This window comes from Chiroxiphia lanceolata, chromosome 1 (genome assembly GCF_009829145.1).
Source record: "Chiroxiphia lanceolata isolate bChiLan1 chromosome 1, bChiLan1.pri, whole genome shotgun sequence".
Classification (NCBI taxonomy): Eukaryota; Metazoa; Chordata; class Aves; order Passeriformes; family Pipridae; genus Chiroxiphia; species Chiroxiphia lanceolata.
The window spans coordinates 25,408,090-25,430,908 of NC_045637.1; the positions used below are offsets into that span (position 1 = coordinate 25,408,090).

Genomic DNA, 22,819 nt, shown 5'->3' on the forward strand with positions numbered 1-22,819 from the left:
TTTTTGTTACTGAAACACTTGGCAATGACCTGTAGTTGGTTGTGTGCTAAAGTGCTGTGCTTAGGGTGGAAGGGCTAAAGGACATGCTGAAGTAGTTTCCAGAATTAAGACCGCAGAGATGTCTGTGCTGCTATTTTAGTTTTGCTTAACTAATTTTGTGGTAATTTTGTTCTGTTCTGTCATTTTAAGGTGCATAGAAGAATATCTTAATGCTGTATTTTTATTCAGTGCATTTGAAATTACTTTTTGTTGTTCTTTGCAGAATTCAGAACAAAAGTCAGGAAGATATAAGTCCATAAATTCCATAAGACTATAGCTCTTTTCAATTTCTGGCAGCATTAGTAAATCTATTCCCTTAATTATGAGCAGATTAAGTATGTCAGACCTCTATCTTCAAGTGATATTATACATATATATATATATATAAAATTGCTGTGCAGTTAGTGTTGGTAAACCTTTGTCCACTTCAGGTGTATTATTTAATGGAAGTAATTGTTCGGAATTTTTAGTGCTTCTACCCTTACAATTAATGAAAACCATATGGACTCTCAGCCATAGCCAGAGGTAAAAATCTCGTTAACTGAAGCGATATAGGAGTAGATCCATAGTCTACGGAAACCGATGAGTAACTTGTAATCTTTAGTGTTTGGAAATACGCTTCTTTCATCTCAAGGTTAGTACCAAAAAGTCCTTGATGACTTCATCTGAAATTTGCACAGCTGCAATGAGAAATTAAAACTGAGATTTTAAGAAAAACAAGAACGCAATGCATTTCATGGTTACTAACCATGAAATACCAATGTGATCTCATGGACAATTCAAGATTTCAGTGGGAGTCACCTGTGCTGAAAGGCAGGTGCAGTGGAGAAGAGTGCATGTAGATAAATAGTTGGAGACTTCAAGGTGTCTCAATGCACCATAGAATACAATAATAAGTTTCAGAAACTGGAACACTGACGTGAAGATTTAAAAAACCCAAACCATCTGAAACACTGGAAACTACATGTAAACAAAAAGTCACATCACATAGGGGTTGAAAATGTGGCTTTCCACAGAAAGAAGCAATAAGATTAAAACATGCAGTGATCCCTGGGTAAAAGTATATAGTGACCTTACATATGAATCAGTGTGAAGGTGGAGAACTGCCCCAGCATCTTAGGGAAGTATAGCATAGACCAAGAGGTTATGGGACAGCAGGAACTGCAAGAGAAGCACAATTTACAGTAAGTCATTTGGCAGAATAAAATACTTGTAAGTGATAGGATGAATTAGGTTTGTGAGGTAGGAAATTGTTTATTTGGAAAGATCCTTTAGCTGGAACATGTTGCTTGTCAGTGAAAACTGAAGAAGTTAAAAATGTGCAGTTGTAAAATTTCAGGGGGTTTCTCTAACTGATTTCTTTTTCAGATGTCTAAGTTGGCATTGAGGGTATTAAATTTAGCTATCAAAATTGTGCCTAAATTTTCAATGGCACATAGAACACCACTTCTGGAATAAACACCTAAATTACTACTAAATTACAGCTACTCTGCTTAGGGTAGTAAGGATGCAGTGGACATCAGAAAAGACACCAAACAGAAAGAAGGTGGGTGCCTTTCAAAGTCACTAGAGAAATCTTCCAGGCCTGTCACATCAAGAGGGGCCCTTGGAGGATAGCTGAGCTGAAGAGCTTTTGGAACAAGAAAAGGTGGGAGGTGACAAGCAGCAGATCTTGGCTTGGTGTGAAGCCATATAGAGCAGGACAGAAATTGCAGCGGGCTGGGTAAAGAGCTCTGGAGCAGCACGAGTGCATTGCAAAGATACCAGACACTGCAGAGGACTGTTTTCCCCTACCCTTTGAACCAAGACTCCCATCTTCCAGGCCCCCTAAATCTCTGCTCACACTGTGCAGAAATAGGGTAGCTGTGCTGTCATCCCTCTGCAAGAAGCACTGCACTGAGCAACCTGTGGGGATGCTTACCAGCTAGAAGTGGGTGAAATTTAACGACCCCAAGTTTTTCTGACAAAGAGAGTATTTACATTTATTGCCTTTAACACATGCAACTATTTTAAGTTTCAATGTGAATAAAACTATTTTTTACTAAGTGCCATTGTTTGCCATTTTTCTGTGTACCTCATCACATGTAGTGCGTAAAAATGCTCTCAGTGGAAATACCTGGATCAAAACCAATGAGGAAGCTACATACATACTCCAAGCACCTGCATATCACAAAAATTTAACAGTGCCAGAACCAAATAGTTCTGTTTTATCTCAGAAGAATGTTTGCAGCTAATCCTCTCTTGTGGACATAGATAAACATACTGCAGCTAATACATACTTATCATAATTCAGCGGAGACATTTCAGAGTGCACCACTTAACTGCTTTTCAATTTCTTTTCCTGTTTTGTCATTACCATTGTTGGGAGTTTTTTTGTTTGGGTTTTGTTGTTGTTGTTTTTTGTTTTGTTTTGTTGTGGTTTTTTTTCAAATAATTTTGAAAAAAAAATGAGGATTGTTTGGTCCTGTCTTGGAACTACACCACAGTGTAGTTCAACTTTCTCTTCTTCTCACTGCTACTTCTCTTTGCATACAAATCTACAGAGCTGTGGGAGAGGTTCACACAGAACACCTAGCAGTATTGCAGGTTTTTTAGACCCTGTGGCAGTGCTAGAGTCACTTTGGGGGTTGAAATTGAAATTGCAGGTATGTGATCTATATTTATTCTTCTGTGGAACAGTTGCGTTTTTTAGTCAGATTTCAATTCTCATTTCCTAAGTATTAGGCTTTCATTTAAATCAATTAAATACTATTTATTCTTTGCTTTTCTTTTAGATGTAATATCAAGTTCAAATCCGGAGTTGGTATAGATCAAGGTATATTTACCAATGGACCGGTACTTTCTTGTCTTTGTGTTCCTGCTGTAATTTCAAACATGCTTTTCTTCAGTTCTCCCCCTTAAGATGGTATTCTTCTCCTGCATGTCTCTCCTGAATTTCTGTTCTACAGACTTCGGCTTATCCTATATTGTTTGACTCTCTCCTCATGCATCTTGTGTCCCAGACTTTTCACTTGATCAGTCATATGGTTGTACTGTCTCTGATGTGAAGATTTTGCTGTGAGGAACAGATATTTTGTCTCCTGCATCTTCCTCATAAGCATATCATGAGAGGGTTAATACCAACCTCCACGTAGGTAAGTAGGACAGAAGGCTGAATTTTGGTGCCCTTCTCCTAATGGGCCAAGTAGTTCAGTTGCAGAACTGGATAAAAGAGAATGTGTTTGCCAACAGGTTTAACCTACTTGAGTTTCCCCGTCATCTGGAGACTTCTCTGAGACATCATCGTCCTCTTATGATTCCACAGTGTCACTCCCCCGGCATTGAACAAGCTGTTACAGGCACTACAGAGGCTTTTCCTTGTCTGTGTTTTCTTTGAGACTATGCTGAAGTTGCAAATTTGGGAAAGACAAAAGCAATTAAAAAAGGGCGCTGGTTGTTTCCTTAGATCAGAAGTTCGCTACACTGAACAAAGAGTTATTGATTCCACTTCCATAATGTGGAGCTCTCTGGTCTGGTCTGTCTCCACTGAATGGTTTATCTCACATGCTTTGGGATGGGTGCAGACTGAATGTTATTAATCTTTGGTTCAATCTTCTGAACTAAGAGCATCTAGGGGTCTGTGGGCTGATAGACTAGATAGTCCTTGACACCATGCAAATTTTACTGCCATGCAGCAGGGGTTTAAAGTTGTAGCAGGATAGAGTTTCCTTTAATTTCCTTCACCAAAGGTCATGAGAATGTAGCTTGCAGGAAAAGAGGGAGAGTGTTAATTTGCCACAATACTTCAATCATATCCAAAAGAACTGTAGTTCACTCTTTCTCAGCCCAAATCTTTCCCTGTTCATGCATACCAGAAATTGGTTGTCTGCCTCTGTACAAACTCCTTCTAGTGATTGATCTGACCTTTGGAGATTTCCTCATGTGCCTCCATCTTCAAACTTTTCTGCACAACCTAATCCAGTGTGGGCTGCATGTGAGGCCAGGAATGAAATGCAAGGTTTAATGCATTCTCCTTTGAAAGATGTACATTTGAGAGTATGGCAATGTACTTTTGTTGTAGTTTAGGAATGGATTCCTTACACCAAATAAATGCTAATATTTTGTTCCCAGGGTGGTTTGATAGCCATTATTCTTTTGATGTGGGGACAGAAAGCATATCAGGGTGGAGCATAGTTAACAACTGAACAAGCTGATTTTACCAACTATGAATGATATAACAGGATAATCACACTCTGATAAGATCAATATATACCTGGTTGTCTGAAAATTGAGAGTGGTTAAGCATCTCAGTGTTCTAGGATACTACAGCCTCTCTTGGTTTTCTGGTACTCTCATTCATTGACTCAGCCTTCCTTTTACCTTTTGATTTACAATCCTGGTAAAAATCCTTTGTGAACAGAGATTATATATTTCTACAATGGTTGGCAAGTGATCCCATTCAGAGCTGGAATTCTACTCAATAAGAATGAAACTATATTTTAGATGCTGGTGGGTATTCCTTCTCACAGATAGGCATAGCATGTGATATATGAGAGAGGATATGTATATATGATTTTACATATTAAATGGGTTTGAATCATTCATAGGCTTTAGGGAAGTGCCTGTAAACCTATTTCACTACCGTGGTAACCCCAGAGCAAATGCAATGCTAGTACTCCTGCTTAGAGATTTTAAATAGTTTGTAAGCTGCTGTAAAAAATGTGTTGTCAAACTCTGCAACTAATTTACTTCTTCCAGTCTATAAAACAAGGAAAGGAAACATCTGTTTAAATAGAAATATAATGGCAGTGGGGATTATACTTTTCTTGTATCTGTTGTTATTCATTGTGTTCAATTGCTTTAAACATACAAAAATGAATGTCACTGATTAATAAGTAGTAATATTTATTAGAGCTTGAAACCCTGTACAAGCCTGTGTAGATGAACATTTTTGTGACACGGCTGGTATTTCTGAAACAAATTAAGCAGATGTGGGAACATTCCAGACATTGCTGAAGACATAGTTCACTCCACATGGATGAAGTTATGGCAGAGTTAACACAGATGACTGGAGCTATCAACACAACATCTTTGTCCATAAATTTTCTGAAGAAAGGGTTAACATGTTGCAAAAGGCACATCCTGTATGGGAATTTTCGTATTCCTCTGTGTGATTCATTTATTTATATGTGCTCTATGTCTGTCTCTCAGATTATTCAGCCCCTAGTACGCCAGAATAAACGCTTTAGAAAGGTCAGCCCTGCTTGCAGGGAGCCAGTCTTGCCATCCTCCGAACTTGGAAAATGCAGAAACTGTTTCTTGCATGTGCTTTATAACACCCATGAAGAAAATACACTAGAACAGATTTCAGTGGAGTGTGAAAAGCACTAAAGGGTTTTACCCTGACCATTGTTTACTGTGAAATGCAAGTCTGGTGCTTTAGCAAAGCACGGGCTTAGAGGCTATACCTTGTGTGCTCTATTCTACTTGGTTTATATGTAGCTTTTTCATTTAGAAGCTAAGACAAACCCAAGTTATGCTGTTTCTTACAGAAAGGAAACAATTTTATATGAATGTTTTGACATAAACAAGTGAGCTGAACAAAAATACTGGGTGCATATTCTATTGATCATTTCTTACTCTAGAGCCTGTGGTACTCTGTTTCTGAGCCTTGAGGACCCTGGAAGAAAACTGGCCAAGGCACAAATGGTTTTTTTGTAAGTTTATATGTAGAATGTACAGCATATAGAATATGTAGGAATAGAACAGTGTACAGGAGCTGTTTATTGATTCAAACACTTCAGAAGTATTTGTAAGAGCATCCTGAAGAACGTTCAGGAGCAACAGCAGTGGAACAAAAAACAGGTAACCCTCTGCACTGGAATGCAAGGAAAAAGGAGTGTAACATGTAAGGCTGGGATCCTCCAGAGACACAGTCAGTCATAGCTCAGGGTAGAGTCTCTCCATTGACTGTACAATAGTGCGTGTACATTTCATGTGGTAATTATTAGAAAGACAAGTAAATCCAGATGCATTCATGGTTTTAGTATCTACATAGAAAAGCATAAGTGATCATGGTTCCTTCTAATTTGCCTTGGGTAGCTGGAGAGGGCAATTAGAGCTCTGTAAAATTGCATAAATGGATCAAAATTTCAGTATTTAATTTCTAATTTCCTTAGCCAATTTTTGTCTTTAACCAATATTTTCTCTTCATCGAAACAAAACAAACAAAAAAATCTCTTAATCAAAACAATACAAACAAAAAAATCTCTTCATCAAACCATTCCTAAGTCTTGATTTGTGAAGTGTTATTTGTCTTCCATGGTGACTGCTAGAACAAAACCAATGGTGGAGCACAGCTAGTGAACCATGAAGTAAACAATGAGTATACACTGATGGTAAACTCTCAGTGAAATATCAGGACACTAAGTTTAAGACTTAAATCTGTGCAAGGCACAGTTAGGGGCCTAATTAACATTTCCATGAAAAATAAAAACTAGTTAAGAGGTACAATTGAATCTTTGAAAACTTGGAATTTCTGAATGAGGACTCAAGTGGCATTTCATGGGGTTAAAATGAATTTTCTTAGGCCAGGATCTCTTTTGGGCTAAGCAGAAAAAGACAGCCTAACAGACCTTTAAAACATGGATTATGTATTTTGTTTTTATTTTTTAGATCTTTGTATGCCTTTTAATCACTCTTCTGGAAAGTCCAAGTATGGTGGTGTATTGTCAACCTCATAACATCCAGCAGCTACCCTAGTTCAGTGGGTGAAATTCAAGGTTAAAGGTATTTACGTCAAAATGAAGTATATTTTTAAACTCAATGAAGACAACAAGATGACAAAAAGGAACTTTGTGTTGCTGTTGTGGTTCAAACACTCTGTTATTTCCTTGAAGACTCATCAACCAATGCAATTTTAAAATATTGTCTTATCAACTGGAAAAGGACAAACATATACATCCTTTTAAATATGACCTCTTCACATGAGTAATGAAATGAAAAATGAAGTTCAGCATATGCAATGCCTTATCAGGACATGAATGAGTCTTTTTTTAATGTCTCTGAAAGGCAACCTTCACTTTTACAAGAACAAATAATGGAAGAGCTTAAAAATCCTGCATGCAGGCTATTTGTAACACTTGAACAGTGTCAATCAGAAAGATTTGAACCAGCAGGAAATGATTCCATTGGTTTTCTAGCTTTGATCACAAGAGGGAGTATTCGCAAGTAATCTTTTCTTGTAAAAACAAAAATGCTGCTTAACAGTGCAAACAGTAGGTTTGGGCAATTAACTGTTTTCTGCAACGCACTGACAACATCCGTATCAAACTTCAACAGGTGCAATTTTTTTTCTTATCTGTTTCTGGAAGTGTACATGATGAGACCCTCAGAAATTTCATACAGATTGTATACCAATCATGGTGAAGTTTTTTAGAGGAAAACGTTACAGTCTAATACTGAGAGCCAGATGACCATGGCATAAATCCTTTGTCAGTGTGTCAAAGGAACAAATGAATCTTTCTTCTACTTGTATCTTTCTGCCCAAAAGATGCTGGTCTTTCCATAAAGGAAGCTCGAATTTCTATTAGTTATAATCTTTAATTATATTTTTTTCAGAAGATAGAATGTCAAGGAAAAGAACATATGGAGTGCAAAAATAAAATAAGGCAGTTTTGGACTAGTGTGATTTAAAGGTCACAGTTTAATGCTATCTGCAAGTTCATAACAGCAACAAAAAAGTCCTCATTCATTACCACTGACATGGCTTGCAGCTGTGCTTGGTGCTGATCAGTTATCTTACTCCAAATAAAGGGAAGACAACCCCACTGGTAGAATTAAAAATAAGGAAAAAGTAAAACTGGCATAGTTTGTTACATGTTCTAACCAAACATCTTGAAACCAAGCCATGAATTAGTGGTGGTTCATAACTTTTGTGCAAATTAAGAATAATTTTTGCCTGTCTTTGACCTGTAAGCAGAATTTGACCCAGAGAGGGCAATACTGCTGATGCAGTGGGAGTGCAATGACACTGAAGGGGAAGGAGAGGGGAGTCCATGTTGTTGTAGGAATAGAGAATTGCTTGAGGTTTCAAAGGAAAATGGTAGCAGGCTTCATAATTCCCAAACTGCTGGGTTAACCTTTTCCTCATTTAAAAATGTTACAGGACTGTTTGGAATTCAGAGGAACATGGAGCAAGGGAAGAATGATTTGCTTTAAAGCCACAATATCAGGTAGAGTTATGTTCTATATAAATGTGATTTTTTTGAAGACTGCTAGATTGTCATGGTTTGAGATAGCCCCAAAATCCAATTCCCTAGCTCCGTTCCCCCTCCCGCATCTCAACCCAATGTGAGATGGGTTTTTCCAGACAAAACACACCAGACTCAGAATGGGGGAAAGGAAATATATTACAATGACTGTACAAATAAATATCATAATACATTATACACACGATTACAACTATCTCTACCATGACATATAGTATTTGCAATGGATCAGATCTCTTCTCCCCTCCAAATAAAAGTCCAGGAGGGAAAGAAGGACAGATCCCTTCCAATATCTCAGGGCAGCAGCTTCTTCTAAGGTAGCAGGTTCTCCACATCTCATGTATGCAGCAGCTGATAGTTGGATCTCTGCCAGCACTCACGAGGGAGGTATCCAAGCTCCCTCGGCCCCTTGACGCAGGCAAAGGGGTCTTCCGTGGGCTTCGTAACCCCAGACAAAGGTCGTTTCACCACGTCGTATCACGAAGACGCAGGGGGTCTTCGTGACGGTCTGGTATCTCCAGGAGATTCAAGCTCCTTGCAGGGCCTCTGTGCCCTGTCTCTCAGGCTGCAAGCTTCTTTGTAGCTTGCAGCAAGGGAGGGCCCCCAAGGCCAACCTCCCCCACTCCGTCCTGGCTGAGCTCTCAGGACAACCGAGCTTCTTAGCTCCTTTACCCATTTAGGACTTCTAATCAGTAAGAGTCCACCCCCTCCATTTTTGGAGGGATCTCCAAGGAAGTTTAGGGGAGTTTTGCAGTTCTTACCCCCAAACTCTCTCCCTGTAGAACTTAGTTCTGTTCTCTGCTGCCATTCTTCCTCTCTCAGGTTTGCAGAAGCTCTGCCTGCTTTGCTGCATGGTTGTTTTGCTGCTCTCTTATCTTTTGGCTCTGCGCCACCGCTTTTCCTCCGGTCAGTGCTGGCTGCCATGGCTTTCAGTATCTCTGGTTGCTGCTCACAGTGAAGAACCATTCCCCAGTTCATAGCTACAGACACCTAGTCCAGCTTAACACTGTTCCACGTCCCTGTAGCCCCCAACCGGGGCTGGGGGGGGCCCAGAGGCCCTGAGGGGCTCAGAGCCCCTTCCTCGTAGCTCTACAACATGGCTACCTCTTCTAACCCAAAAACTACAACTCTTCTCTTCCGGTCTGGTTGTGATATGTTTACATTTTTGCAGGAGCGCCTATTGGGCAGAATTTCAAAACTTCCAGGGGTTTCCACCCCTTGGGGTCTACCACTTTTCTTAGCCTCTGGCGGAAAACAAAATCCAAACCACTACATAGATCAATAGCAAATTTCCATGAAATCAAATGTGGAAAATTGTTCCACCAAAAAAACACCCTTTTATTTGTATTTAAACATTCCACCACAGCATCTGCAATCCAAAGGAAGGGGCTTTGTTCAGAGCCAGTTTTTCTGGCCTTCTGTGAGAGCAATTAATCAGTGTTCTGTAAGGAGAGCTGCTCTTTGTGGTCAACATGTACTTTTCCTGACCGCACAGAGGTGTTTTGATGATGGTTGGCAGAGCAGTGTGTCAGAAACTTGCTTACTGACATTAGTGATGGGTGGTAACATATGAGAGCCAGTGGCAAGGTCTGAGTGGCCAAATTATGAAGGAATGGAAAATGCCAAGCCAACGCTCAGAGGTGTGAGCAAAGATGGTGCCTCTCTGCCCTTCCCCTCCAAACCACCACGCACACCTGTCAGCTCTGCAAAGCATCTGCAAAGCCTGCAGTTTCAAGAAGAGCGTGTGGCAGCAGGCAGGGAAGAGGAGAGGAGGAGGCATCAGCTGACCATGGCCACACACACACTCCTGGTCCTTGCAGTGGGAAGGAGGCATTGCTGCTCTCTGACAAAGAGAAACTTAAATTGGAGAGCTTGAAATGAGTTTTAATAGCTCTAGTTTGCTCATCTTCGTACATAGGTTTATCATTTCATCCCCTACTCCATGTCAGTAGCATTCTTCTTAATGTCTGGAATAAGCACCAAAATAACTGTGCTGGAGCAGCCTCTACCTACTCTGTCCCTCTGATCTACTCCGTCCCTCTGATGGTACCATGTCTTGGAGAAGGGGTGATAGGATGACATCCATTCATGCAAGTGGAAGTGTCCTTGTCTTGGGGCGACTTGGAACTGAACCTATTTCATAGCCCCAAGAGTCAGGATACAGTGAATATTTTGGCTTTAACTACACTGTAGAAGCTTTCATGCAATGAGTTAAGAGGGTTTCTACAAAATCATAATTTTTTTTCCCAGCTGTTACTTGATTTTCTCCAGTTCCCATGCCTGATTTCTAAACTGCTTCCTCTTTTAAAGTTACATGTTCCCTTCGTCCCAGGGTTGCCCTTAAAAACAGGAGCACAGAGAATATCCTTTCAGCTTGATGTGAATTGCAAAGCAGGGCTCTCTCTTTCCATTCTTAAACACGAAGGGTGGTACGAGTAGCAATGCTGACAGTGTACATTTGCAGATGCCACCATATGGGTCTTGAAAAACTAGTTGCACTGATGATTCCCTGCACATGTAGGAGACAGTTTGCATTGTTGGCATCATCCCTGCACAGAAACAAGCACAGCTTAGCAAAGCTAAGCAGATGGCACTAGATCTGGTGCCAGGGAAGCACTGAATTAAAGGTTATACCCACCAGGTTTGATGTGATGCCAGTTTGAATTGGTACAGAAGCTTCGGCCCACCTGCTTATTGGCCCCGTGACATCTGGCATCTTTTTTTTTTCTTTTTCCCCTTGGACTAAGCTAAATGCAGCAAGGAAAAATGTCATTTTAAAAGCTAGTTACCAGTAAATGGGATTAAAATTCTCTAAGAAAAAAAGAAAGCCTTACAAATACATTGTGTTTAACACTGCTATATTAGAGATCTTGGGACAGCTTTGTGAAGATTATATGATAGCAAATACTGGTCTGGGCAAACTCACATTTTACAGAACCTCTTAATGGTCAGGGAGTCACAGTAATGAACAGGCGTAGCTGTTAGGAGTTTATGGCTGCACATAACAGCTCACTGTCTCAGACTGTCACCACACATATGTTGTCACTCAGAGCGGGAGAGATATTTTATGCTATGCCACCTGAGTGTGGCTGGTGTAGGTGACTAACAAATAGCAATGTACCCTGCTAAACTTACTGTCTACTCCACTTGGGTTTCTCCCTCACTTGTTTGTGTCGTCACTATTCATGTTTTTTCTTTTTTTTTTTCCTCTACAGGTTCACATGCTGTATACACAAATACGCCGCCATGGGGACTGTGCTTGTTGCAGAGACTAAAACTGTTTATATATCTTCTCCATTAGGGATTTAATCCCTGCTCCCTTGGTGTGAAATGAAAGCATGCAGCTGTATGGCACTCTGGAGATGATTACAAATAGAGCTAAGCCTGAGTTTATACACACCATGAGCCAGATTAATCAACAACTTATTGACTCAAAATTGAATCCATACAGCATTGTTTTTGACTTTTTTCTTTCTTTCCTTTTTATTTTTTTTTTTAAGAGTGTCTCAGTCTGCCTGAATAATTTTGTTAGAGAATTGTCAGAAAATCATTGAGCCAGATTTATTAAAGATCTGAAAAATAGTGACAGGCATTGTGTGATTTCTAAGGCTCCATCACAGAATGGCAGGGAGGTCGATGTGCTTATAAACCGTAGACATATATTTTGAAATCATCAGTGCTGGTTTGGAGTCTTCATTATAAAAAGAAAGAAAAAAATTATCAGCTTTGGAACTTGCCTTGAATTTTCCTGGCTTCTGTATATTCAGTACCAATGTTTAGAAAAAAAAGTAATGAAAAACTGATAGGAATGGATAAATAAGGTAACATATAGCTGAAGAGATAAATGTATTGGAGAGCCAGTTAAAATGCAATTGTATTTCACAGCAGAAGACCATTGGTCTCCTCCGCACAGCAACAAGAAAAGCACTGTATGCCTGGAAATCTTTAGCTTGAGAATAATTTTTTATAAAAAACAAACTAATATGAAACATCCAAATTTGCCAGTGCTGACCTTTGGGTTAGAAAGTATTTGCAAAGGACCTCATCCAAAGTCCACTGAAGTTAGCGGAAACACTTTGTTGGTGCCTGTCTTTTTTTGACCTTGTTGCTGGTATCTCTGCCTCTCATTTTCTCCAGCGCAGGCAACTGCATGGTGCTCTGCAATGCAAAAGGCTGCAATGCAAGTCCTTTTCTAGCACAGATATGTGTTGAGTTTCAAGTTGGCCACTGGTTTTTTAAACTGTCCCACAGCACAGCTTTGGGTTCTGCCTTGTCTATAGATTTCCAGGGTCAGAATTTCATGGCTTTCAGCTCTAACCTTCTATATTTGCTGCTTGTAGAAATCAGCCTCATTGAAGTAAGTGAAGACACAAGAGGTGGATCTTTTCCAGCAAGGTATCAATAAGGATCAAAGACTTGGGGGTAGCTTCCTTCTCCAGCTGCCTCTGAAGCAGCCTTGTCTGTGAACAACTCTATGACTCTCCAGATCTTCAGATTTTCAGAGATAAAGGTGTACAATGGTTGGTTTTGAGGATGAGTGAGGAGAGCCAGGCTGGCCTACCTTTTTGTGTCTCACTTTACGTGTTGCCAAAGCAATATTTGGGTTATTTACTTGGGTTTTGAAGAATGTCAACACTGAAATAAAAACAATGGGCAAGGCTTTGAACCCTTATTCACAACAGATCCTCCTCCTTGTCTTCTCTGATCTTGGGAATTTTATCATTCAGTCCAGTAGCAATACCAATTGAAAAGTGGTTTGTTTGTTGTTGGCTATTTTTTTTTAATGATTTGACAAATGTTCTATTTACATAACAGATTGGTAAATAGTTTGGAGACAAATTGCTTTTTCTATCTTGTCAGATTTCCTCATCTAATGTTGCTTTCTCAGAATATTGTCTAATAAAATTTTTCCCAAACATTTTCAAATTATAAGCAATATCTCATTTTACCCACAGACAGAGACGCTGAATTAAAAATGACATTCCTGAAGAAAAAGATTGTAAACATAGAAGTTTATTACATATCTGTAATCACACACAATAAGGATAGAAATTTCACTAATGATTTGCCTGAATTTAGTCTATTTTCTTTTTTTATGGTTTATTACTACTGCAGTTTAGATTTTCCATCTGGCACAATCATTTCCATCACTGTCACTCTCTTCACCATCTTTGAACTCTTCCCCACTCTTAGTGTCTTCACTACTCTCATCTTCTTTGAATTCAAACCATCATTGGCTTCTCTTATGGAATTTGAAATACAGTATTTCCTAAATCATTCAGTGACAACTTCTGGATTTATCTGATCCCATGCTGTTTTAATCCATAGAAAAAGCAGTGCTGCACTAGGACTTCTTTATCTTCCCTGTAGGAGTTACAGCAGGATCCCATGCCAAGAGCCATAAGGGCTACAAACATTCTTTAAAGGGCTTGCTCTCTACTACATCAGGCACCTGCAGTTGTGACATTCCTCCTGGTGCAACTGCAAGAGCTGCATTCTTTCCTCCAATTATATTCTTCATTGCTGGTGTTAGATAGCCTTTGAATGTACCTAGGATACAGGACAAGCATTCTCCTTTTGCATACCAGCACACCTGGTCTCCTGTTCCAAATGATGTTCAGCCAATCCTTCATTAAGTCTGTAGACATCCATCCTTGGTTTTGACACCTAACAATTATTCCAGTAGGCAGCTGGTCCTTCAGCATTGTTTTCCGCTTCAAGATCACATACGGTGGCAATTTTATGCCATCTGCTAACACTGCCAGCATTACTGTAATGCACATTTCTTCATTCCCCAAAGTTTTGATGATGATGGATTTTGTACCTATTTCTTCAATGACGTAATTGAATGGCTCATGAAAGGAAACTGGTGTCTCATCTGCATTTCCCATTTGGCTCAGCAGGTAATCGTGACCTTTATGCAATCCAATCGCATTGTTGGAGCGCAGTGACTTTTTTGGTGAAGTCGGAAGGCAGATCATGGCAAAACAAATTCTTCTCCTTAGGCAAAAAACATTATGACACATCATCTTTATGCACCAGCCATTACTGATTTTGAACTTTTGCCATGTAATTTGTCACGCTTGTGCTATTTCATGAGTTTTTCATGTAATGATTTCTGGTGCAACAAGAGTTCTGTCCTTTTTTTTTTTTTTTAGAGCACATGTTCTGCAACTCGTCTTTCTACATAAGCAGAAGGGCTGGAGTAGATGACCTCCAAAGACCCCTTTAAACCTGAGCTATTCTGTGTTTCTGGGATTCTGTGATAGCTCATGGAAGTGCCCTTTTCAGGCACTAATTTCTACATTGAGTTAGTGTATAACAGTTTCTGTTTTCATTATTTCCATCTTGTCCCATATGCCTAAGCAACATTATATTTCCTCTTGCCTTACAATTGTTAGTTAGTACCCAGAGTACCACCAGCAATTTTAAATTTGCATTGTAATCCTTCTTATACTTTTTGGTATGTTCCTTCTTGTCCCTCTGATCTTCAGATGTTTTGCTATTTCCCAATTTACCTAAAACTATTAAAAAAATCACACCGGAATTCTCTAATCCACCCCGCATCTATTCTTTAGTGACCAAAAAATCTGACTGTAAACAACTGTGTTGTCTTCCTCAGACTTTGGGCTGCTTTGGGCAGGCTTGTGCATATAACTAAGGAACCTTTGATGATGCACAGTCATAGTATCATAATAATGCAAAAGAAAGACAACCTCCATTGTGTAAGTTAACTTTATGGACAAAACCCTCTAATCTTGCTTTTGTGTAAAGGGAGTGTTGTGGTGGTTTTTGTTGCTCAGGTCAAATTCAGTCAGAAGTTCTTGGTAGTCAGGAAACCATCAATGCAGACTATGTATCCACTCAAGAACAGCTAATTTTTTTATTAAACTAGTTAAATGAGGTCTGCATAGCGCATGACTTGTGAAATCATCTTTTTGGCCAGCTAGTCCTGCAGACACAGCATGTGCACTCTGGCATGGGCAGAGGTTTGCTGAGCAATGACCCTCAGCTATGGCCAAGGTGGAGGCCCCACCGATACCAACATGCCTCTGGTGTGCTGGCCAGTCATCCAGTTAGTGTTTGTGCAACTAGAGAGAGGTAATAGGTCTTTTGCCCAGTATTTCCTTGCTGTAGATTATATGATAGTTATACTGGCCCTTTACAAAGATATTTAACTTGAGTAATTTACAATAAACACTGCATACACAAATCATGTAATGCCAGATGATAAGTAAAATACTGCTCATAACAACCCAAATAGAGGGTATTTTTAATGCATAAGTGAACCTATCCAGAAATAACATTTTAATAATTGTAGCATTCTGACTTGAAACTTTTTGCTGTATTTTCATATTGTGAAATACATAAAAGGAATACAATGAATTTATCTGCATTAACGAAAAAAAATCCAAGAAATCAACTCCTTGTCTTTGTATATAATTTCTTGTAATTATTACTAGCATAGTTTAAAAATAACAACAAAATTAATTGGTAACATCCTACTCTTCTACTACTTTAATCCATAACAGTAAGCATTGAACACTTCTTTTTTCATCCAGGGACTAATTCTGGATAATAAATTGTGTGTTGCTATGAAGTGCCTCATAGCGATGGAATGTGTTTAACTTCTTTAATTAAGTTTCAACCGGATCTATATTTAAAAGAACGTTGTTCCTTCATTATTTTGGTGATTTGGATTTAACTTCACAAGTTACAGAGTAAAACTGTTTTATAGACTTTCTTTATTATTTGAATGGTAGACATATAAAAGTGAACAAAAAAAAGGTCGTTTGTATTTGAAAGTTTTATTGCTTCAGTTATAGATAGTACATATGAGTTTAAAAAGACTGTGGCCTGTAATAGTTCCGCTATATATTTCTGGGTTTGCTCTTTAAATTAAAAAAGTGTGGAGGCATGAAAAACAGATACTTTTGACCCATTTTCCTCCAGAGTGAGAAAAATATATGTTTGTTTTGGGGTGCTGGGAAAATTCTATATAGGGATGGAGCATCCTGAAAAAATTCTCTACTTCCTAAGCAATTTCTTTGGACTTGGCATAGACCATATTCACAGGCTCAGGTCTGAACTTTAGAGGTGGGTATTTGACACCTAAGGAGACATAGGGTTTTTCGTTGCAAAATCTGCTCCACAATGTAAAGCCTCAAAACGAGACTGACAGATTCACCTGTTGCTTGTTGCTTTCTGAGGGAAATCTTGAAACTGGAGGCCACTGAATGACTGCAGATCTGATCCATCCTGAGTACTTCTGCAGTATAAGAATGCAATGTGCTGTGAAGAGGGAAATGACTGGAAGCCTTCATTTGGCAGTTCTACATAATCTGGCTGCTTATAATTTTATTCATATAGCAATACAAGTAGGTTTTACATTTTTGTGTTCATTTTTTCATCAGATATTATCTGTATTTTCATAATAATAAAATAAACCTAGGACAGCTTGCAAACTCCTTTGTGGGTGTTCAGATTCCTCTTCTTGATTAGTTTCTTTTTCGTTTGTATTAATATAATCTCTTTTCTGTGGGATGATTTGCTAGTTTTCCTCTGGTTATTTCTTAAAATGTCAACACATTTCTTTTTTTCTAATTTGACTCTGCAGTAGGATTATTTAATTTTCAATTTTATTTCATTTTCAATTTTATTTCAAGAAACAGTAATGCAGTGCTGAAAATAAGTATATGTGTTAAGGGTATCAATAAAGTAAATGTTAGATTATCAGCAGAACATCAAGCTTCTTGTTTAATGTGGTTTTGCACTGGCACATCATGTACATGTGTTATTTTTAAGTACTGGCACAAGTAGACAGCCTATAAAGTATCCAGGTACACAACCTGTTTGGGTTTTGCTGGATTTTCTTGTAAAAATGGGATTTTACCTGTAAAATTACCCTAGTTTTCATACAGCTGACATTGTCATACTCAAGTCTGACTCCTGCCAAAAATCAAAGGGATCGTAATTTTAAAGTTCAGGTTCATATTGCCTCCACTGATGTCAGTGATGGTGTCTCCAAGGGCAGCCTTTGTCTTTGCATTTGATGAGGCTTTAATGCAATTACAACATGTTCTTAATTTTTAGAACAAGGATATTTTAGTGGGAGAGACATATGGGGAAAGAACTTAAAGAGTTCTCTCTTAAATACACCAGGTGAATAATTAGAAGATAATGCCACAAGGCAACATACAGGAAAGCAAATCAATGAATCAGTCTCTATTAAAAAATCAGTGTCCCTTCCAGAATGGTCATACTGTGGTATGACATCCACTGTGGAAAGCTTCTTCTTTGAATATATAGAAACAATCCCCAAGGAGGACCAGCACATCTCTTTGAGATAATTTAAAGCAAACAAATAGCTCTTTGAGAAATCACAAGGCAAAATGTTGAAATTAAAAAAAATTAAATAAAAAGGCAGCTACGTTTTGTAAGAAAGTCATTAAAAGAAAGACCTATGATAATTTTTACTCACATCTTACAATTCAAAAAGAAACATAATATTGTCTTCAGCAAAGAATGCCTACAGCTAAGAAGAAATTATTCTGCTACATCCATCTCAGTACTTGAAGGGAAGAAGCAGCCCCTGTGATATGTAGTAATGAAGTCCAACCACAGAGCTGTGAATATGAGACAAGGGCCAGTCTTCATATAATGAGTCCCAAGATTATTTAGGCAGGAATATGGAACACTTACTCACAGAATCAGTAGGTCATTACGGTAGCAAAGGCAGACAAAGAAAATAATTTGGAGAGAGGTATTTTTTTATTATTATTTCTTCCGTACTGGGAAATTTTATATAACTAGAGGAGGGACTGGTATTTATTACCTTGTCCTGGGATGAAATGACTTCAAAGTGGTGAGTTTTGATGAATAATTGAATTAGGACAAAATTTCCTTGGTGGCATGTTATTATGGACATTTAGGGAAAAGAAGAATTTGTAATATTCTGATAAATATACAATAACGGAAATAGTGCAAAACCTCCATTGATAGAAATATTTCAACTCTCTCATTTAGACCATATATAGCTTCTTTCCTTCTCTAAATATACTTGTGATATAATAGCTGGAAAAGATTACTTTTCAAAGACATGTGGAGGAATGTCTTTCAAAAGTTGTTTCAGTTTCCAGTGTAGCATTTTGTTCAAAAAACCTGAAGGAAAATTGGCAGCAGTGATGGTTTCTCCTTGGAATCCTCAGTCAATGAGTGAGAATGGATATACCATTTGAACTGTACTGATACTTAGCTTACATGCTGCTTATTAAATAAATGCTACACAGTGCCTACAAAGGGTTACAAAATTAGAAAGAGAAATTATATGATGAATGTTTTAGGGAAAAAAAATCGTTCTTTTTTTGTGTGTGTGTGTGAAAAGATGCAAACAGAATTATATGGTTAATTATTCAAATAGCTTTAATAAGGTTAGCAATTCTAAATTCAGAGGAAATGCCTACAGTATTTCAACAGCAAGATTAAGAAGCATCCATCAAATATGAAACTGGCTGTAAGTATAATTAGCTCCTACTTTAATTTGACATTAAATTGGTTCTAAGGACCCAGGATTCAGTCCGTAGTGAGCAATGGCAACTTTTCCATGGTTCTTTGCGTGACAGTCAAAGCACCAAGCAGAAGTGACCACCACAAAATGTTTTTGTTCTAATTACAGGTAGGAGATAATTAAGCAGTGACTGCTGTTATCAGAGTTTTCCATGCAAAAGATTCAGCATGCTCTAAAAAGGTATCTGTCGTGTGACTACAATGTCGCTAAGTTATGACAAGGAAATATCTGTGATGTGACAGTGGCATCGTGCAACTGTCAATATAAAGTAAGTGCGATGGGATTGCTCTGTGCTCTGAAGCAACTGTCATGTAATGGGGCTGTGACTAGGCTGTAATAGCAGCGTGACTGCAACGTGCCAGCGGAGTGACTGATAGGTAACTCCTGGAAGAGACGGCTCACAAGTAAAATTGGCTCTAATAGTTTTGAAGTGCTGTGGACCCCATTTGCAGTGACAGCACTGCCCATCAACTTTGGTGAGCTTTTAGTCAGTATCTCATGAGACACCAAGCCAGCCTATTGCTGTGTGTCTGGCAGTCTTAAAGTCATCCTGAATAAAATATTATGATACCTGATCAGATTTGCACTGCTGTAAGGGAACTGACTCTAGGTATAGCCTCATGAACAAATGCTCCCCAAGCCAAAGGTGGGCAACCCTATCAGGTGGCCAAAACACAAGATCACACTGGGCTCCCTGGATGTCATGGTAAGAAGTCTTACCCCCAGGAATCCCTGGGATGCTGTTGTCCTTTGGTAAGCAGAACAGAGACCTCACTCTCAGTAAGGTCCCCACTATCTGTGAATGCTTTGGACCTCTCTGTCTGTGAGGTTATGGCCTCTCTGCTGGTCAGCCCTCCAGCTCCCTGGAATTAGACCTCAGCAATAAATGTTATGGGCACTTGGCAAGTAAGGAGAGAGAATATTGCAAATTAATTAAGAAAAAGGAAGAATTATTATATTCATATCACAGATGGAGATATTGATGTTCAGATTAATTGATTTGCCCTGAAGCTGTGCAGCATGTCATTAGCAGCCTTGTGATTACAGTAGTGTTGTTTGAAAAATGATTTCTGTGCATAGTCTTCAGCTTTCCAGTATATCAAAGGAGAAACCTGATTCTCTAAAGGATAAATATATCTTTTGCAAAATGTAAGCTGTTAGAGACTTTCTATTACTTTTAGCTTTTGAAATTCTATGTCTCCTCCCCTCCCTCAGATTTCATTATCTTTCAGTTTGCCTCAAATAAGATTTGGAACATTACAACTAAAATGAGATTAAAATGAAACAAAACAAAACCACAAAAACAAAAAATCCACCAATCTAAAAAAACAACCAAACAAAAAGAAAATAAAACCAAAACCAAAACCAAACCAAACCAAACCAAACCAACAAAACCAACAAACAAACAAAAAACAAAACAAAATAGAAGAAAAGTTAAGAATGCTTTTCATTTCCTTTTATCTTTTGAAAGTGCAATAGCCATCTTTACTTTGAAAAAAATTCCAGACAGAAAATTAAAAGCTGCTTTAGAATGCTGAGTCTGCCTTATTTAAGATAAAGGTATGGACAATTTTACATCAGTGACACTGAAGAAAAAGTCAGTGATGCTATGAGAGGCCAGATAACTAATTTGAATCCCCGTCTTGATAGCTATTGTTTAAGATACAGCCATCAAACTTATTCTTGTCTTATAATGTAGTCATTATAAGAAAAGTAAAATAATCTATATTAAAGGTAACAGTCATTAGCCCAAAATAATATTATAATGTGAATTATGAACTATATCCTGTGTATCACTTGACTCAGATTTGGCCAATACCTCAAGTTAATACTTCTGCTAAATTTACATACTTCTATATTAAGTGTCTGACGATGCATTTTCAGGTCTAGTTTTTGCTGATTTCTGTGCTGTGTTCTGGTTATATTCTGGTTTGCCTAATACTCACTCAGTGGACCCAAACAGCTCTGTCAGAGTGTGGTTTGTAGCTTAGCAGGTATTTTAGAAAATGTGTTAATTTGAAGAACATTCTCTGCTTGGGAGATTGTGCAAAGTGGACTTTGGGCCCAGCAGACTGTAAAGGCTGGGGAGGAACTGTTACAGTCTGTTGTGCTAATCCCTTTTACAGCCTTTTGGGTCAATAATCTGAGCACTAATGTTTCCTTAGATCTATTGTGTCAGTCCAGCTGCCTTGCATTCATATTAAATTTATGTACTTAATATCTTCAGGAGATTTTAGTGGGGGGAAAAAATGATGTGCAATTTAAGCTGAAATTCAAAGAAATAATGTAGTCAGATTGCTGTCCCCTTGCATTCCCACCTTCAAGAATCCCAAATATGTTATTTCGTGTAATGGATCATTGGTATGTATGTCATTGTATTCAGGTCACAAATCAAACCAACTGTGTTGGAAAGGAATGCAAACATCACTCAAGTGGAGAATAATATTTCATACTAAACAAAGGAGGACAGGAATAGAAGTTTATCCTATCTGAGAATGGTTCTGTTTCTGCATACCAATGCCTTCTATCAGCAGAAACACCTGCAACCGCCATAAGGTCCACCTTTCATAGGGAACATTTTCATCTTTTCCCTTTTTCTTTAATATAAAGGAGCAAAATAAGTATACTGATGTGCAATTAATTGTAAAGGCTTTCTGCTGAAAAGATTTGCTTGTGGTTCAGCAGTGTAATCATCTGTTGGGCATTTGCTATAAATCATGGGTGTCTGCTGTTGTCTCCACTAATTAGTACACTAACTTATTATTAAGTCCCTTAAACATTATACGAGATCTGGGCTGTGCACAGAATTACCAGAGGAATGAGAACACTTGAAGTTTTATTGCACAGCTACAAAGCATACAGTAAATGTCTGGGTGGTGGGCAGTTGTAATGCATAAGACAAGATGGAATATATATCCTTTAGTAATTGCTCTACCCATCCATAATTATAAAACCCCTTTATTTTTCAGCCTTTAGTGTGTCTGTTCATTCACTCAGGCACTAAATAAAGGTCTCAAACACAATAATTCAAAGCAACTGGTACAGTAGTAAGTGAAGTTTTAAACAACAGTAGACAAGTTGATTAGAGCCTTTGGAGATGCATGCCCTGAATAAAGGTTAACCTTTGTGAACTTTGAATACAAAGCTTTCAGATGAATTTTATATGAAATCTGGTGACAAAGAAAAGCACTATTCAGCAAAGGCTGATTAATTGAGTTACACTTCATTGTAAACCCCTGACAATGATGGAAAATAAATTTAGCAATGCACTTTGTAGCCATACATGTTGACGGGATCTCACTAAAAAGCAAGAATCAGACCACATAAAGGCCCTGTTGAATACCTCTGAAGATAGTCTGGTGAGTGAAATGTAAAGCCAGGATTTACAAATATTACATAAGTGAACACTGTTACTGCATTCAGGCTGAAAAATCCTGTTCAAATCCAATAAGTGGTTTAAGATGTGTAAATAGAGGTTTCTGCAGGGAGTCAGGCATTAGAAGCCACCTGGAGCATGTGGTAAAGATTGTATCCATCAATACAGCAGCTGGGCTGAAATTATAAAGAGAGCTGCTTTCCATCATGCTTGTTTTAGTGCATACATTTCTCCTGTCACTAGCACCCCAGGAAAACTACTAACTACAAAAATGAATGGTACCCATTACCCGATATTCATACTTGTGACAACAGAGACAACAATCACAACACAACAGTAAGCAAAAAAACTGATATCCAAATTATTTTTAAGTTGTTGCAGTGGAAAGACCTTGAGAACCAGTTGGTAATATTTTAATAACACTGTAGGTTAGAGGAATGAAGCAGGCATCTGGCATTCAATCCAAAGTTTCCTTCTGCTCCACACATTCCATCAAACTATGCACCAATCAGTTTAAACAAATCAAGATCAGTAAAAAATTGTTCCAAGAAGGGGAATCTTACGCAAGGTTCAATTGCGTGCCAGCAC

The 22,819-nt window shown here is 38.4% G+C and overlaps 1 long non-coding RNA gene across 1 annotated transcript; it reads left to right on the plus strand.

The window, feature by feature from the left end:
* Nucleotides 1–593: 593 nt before the first annotated feature.
* LOC116795044 lies at nucleotides 594–8,244 on the plus strand. The gene is made up of 3 exons (XR_004359947.1): nucleotides 594–673; nucleotides 6,694–6,807; nucleotides 8,186–8,244. It is a non-coding gene; the product is annotated as an uncharacterized LOC116795044 (long non-coding RNA).
* Nucleotides 8,245–22,819: the final 14,575 nt, after the last annotated feature.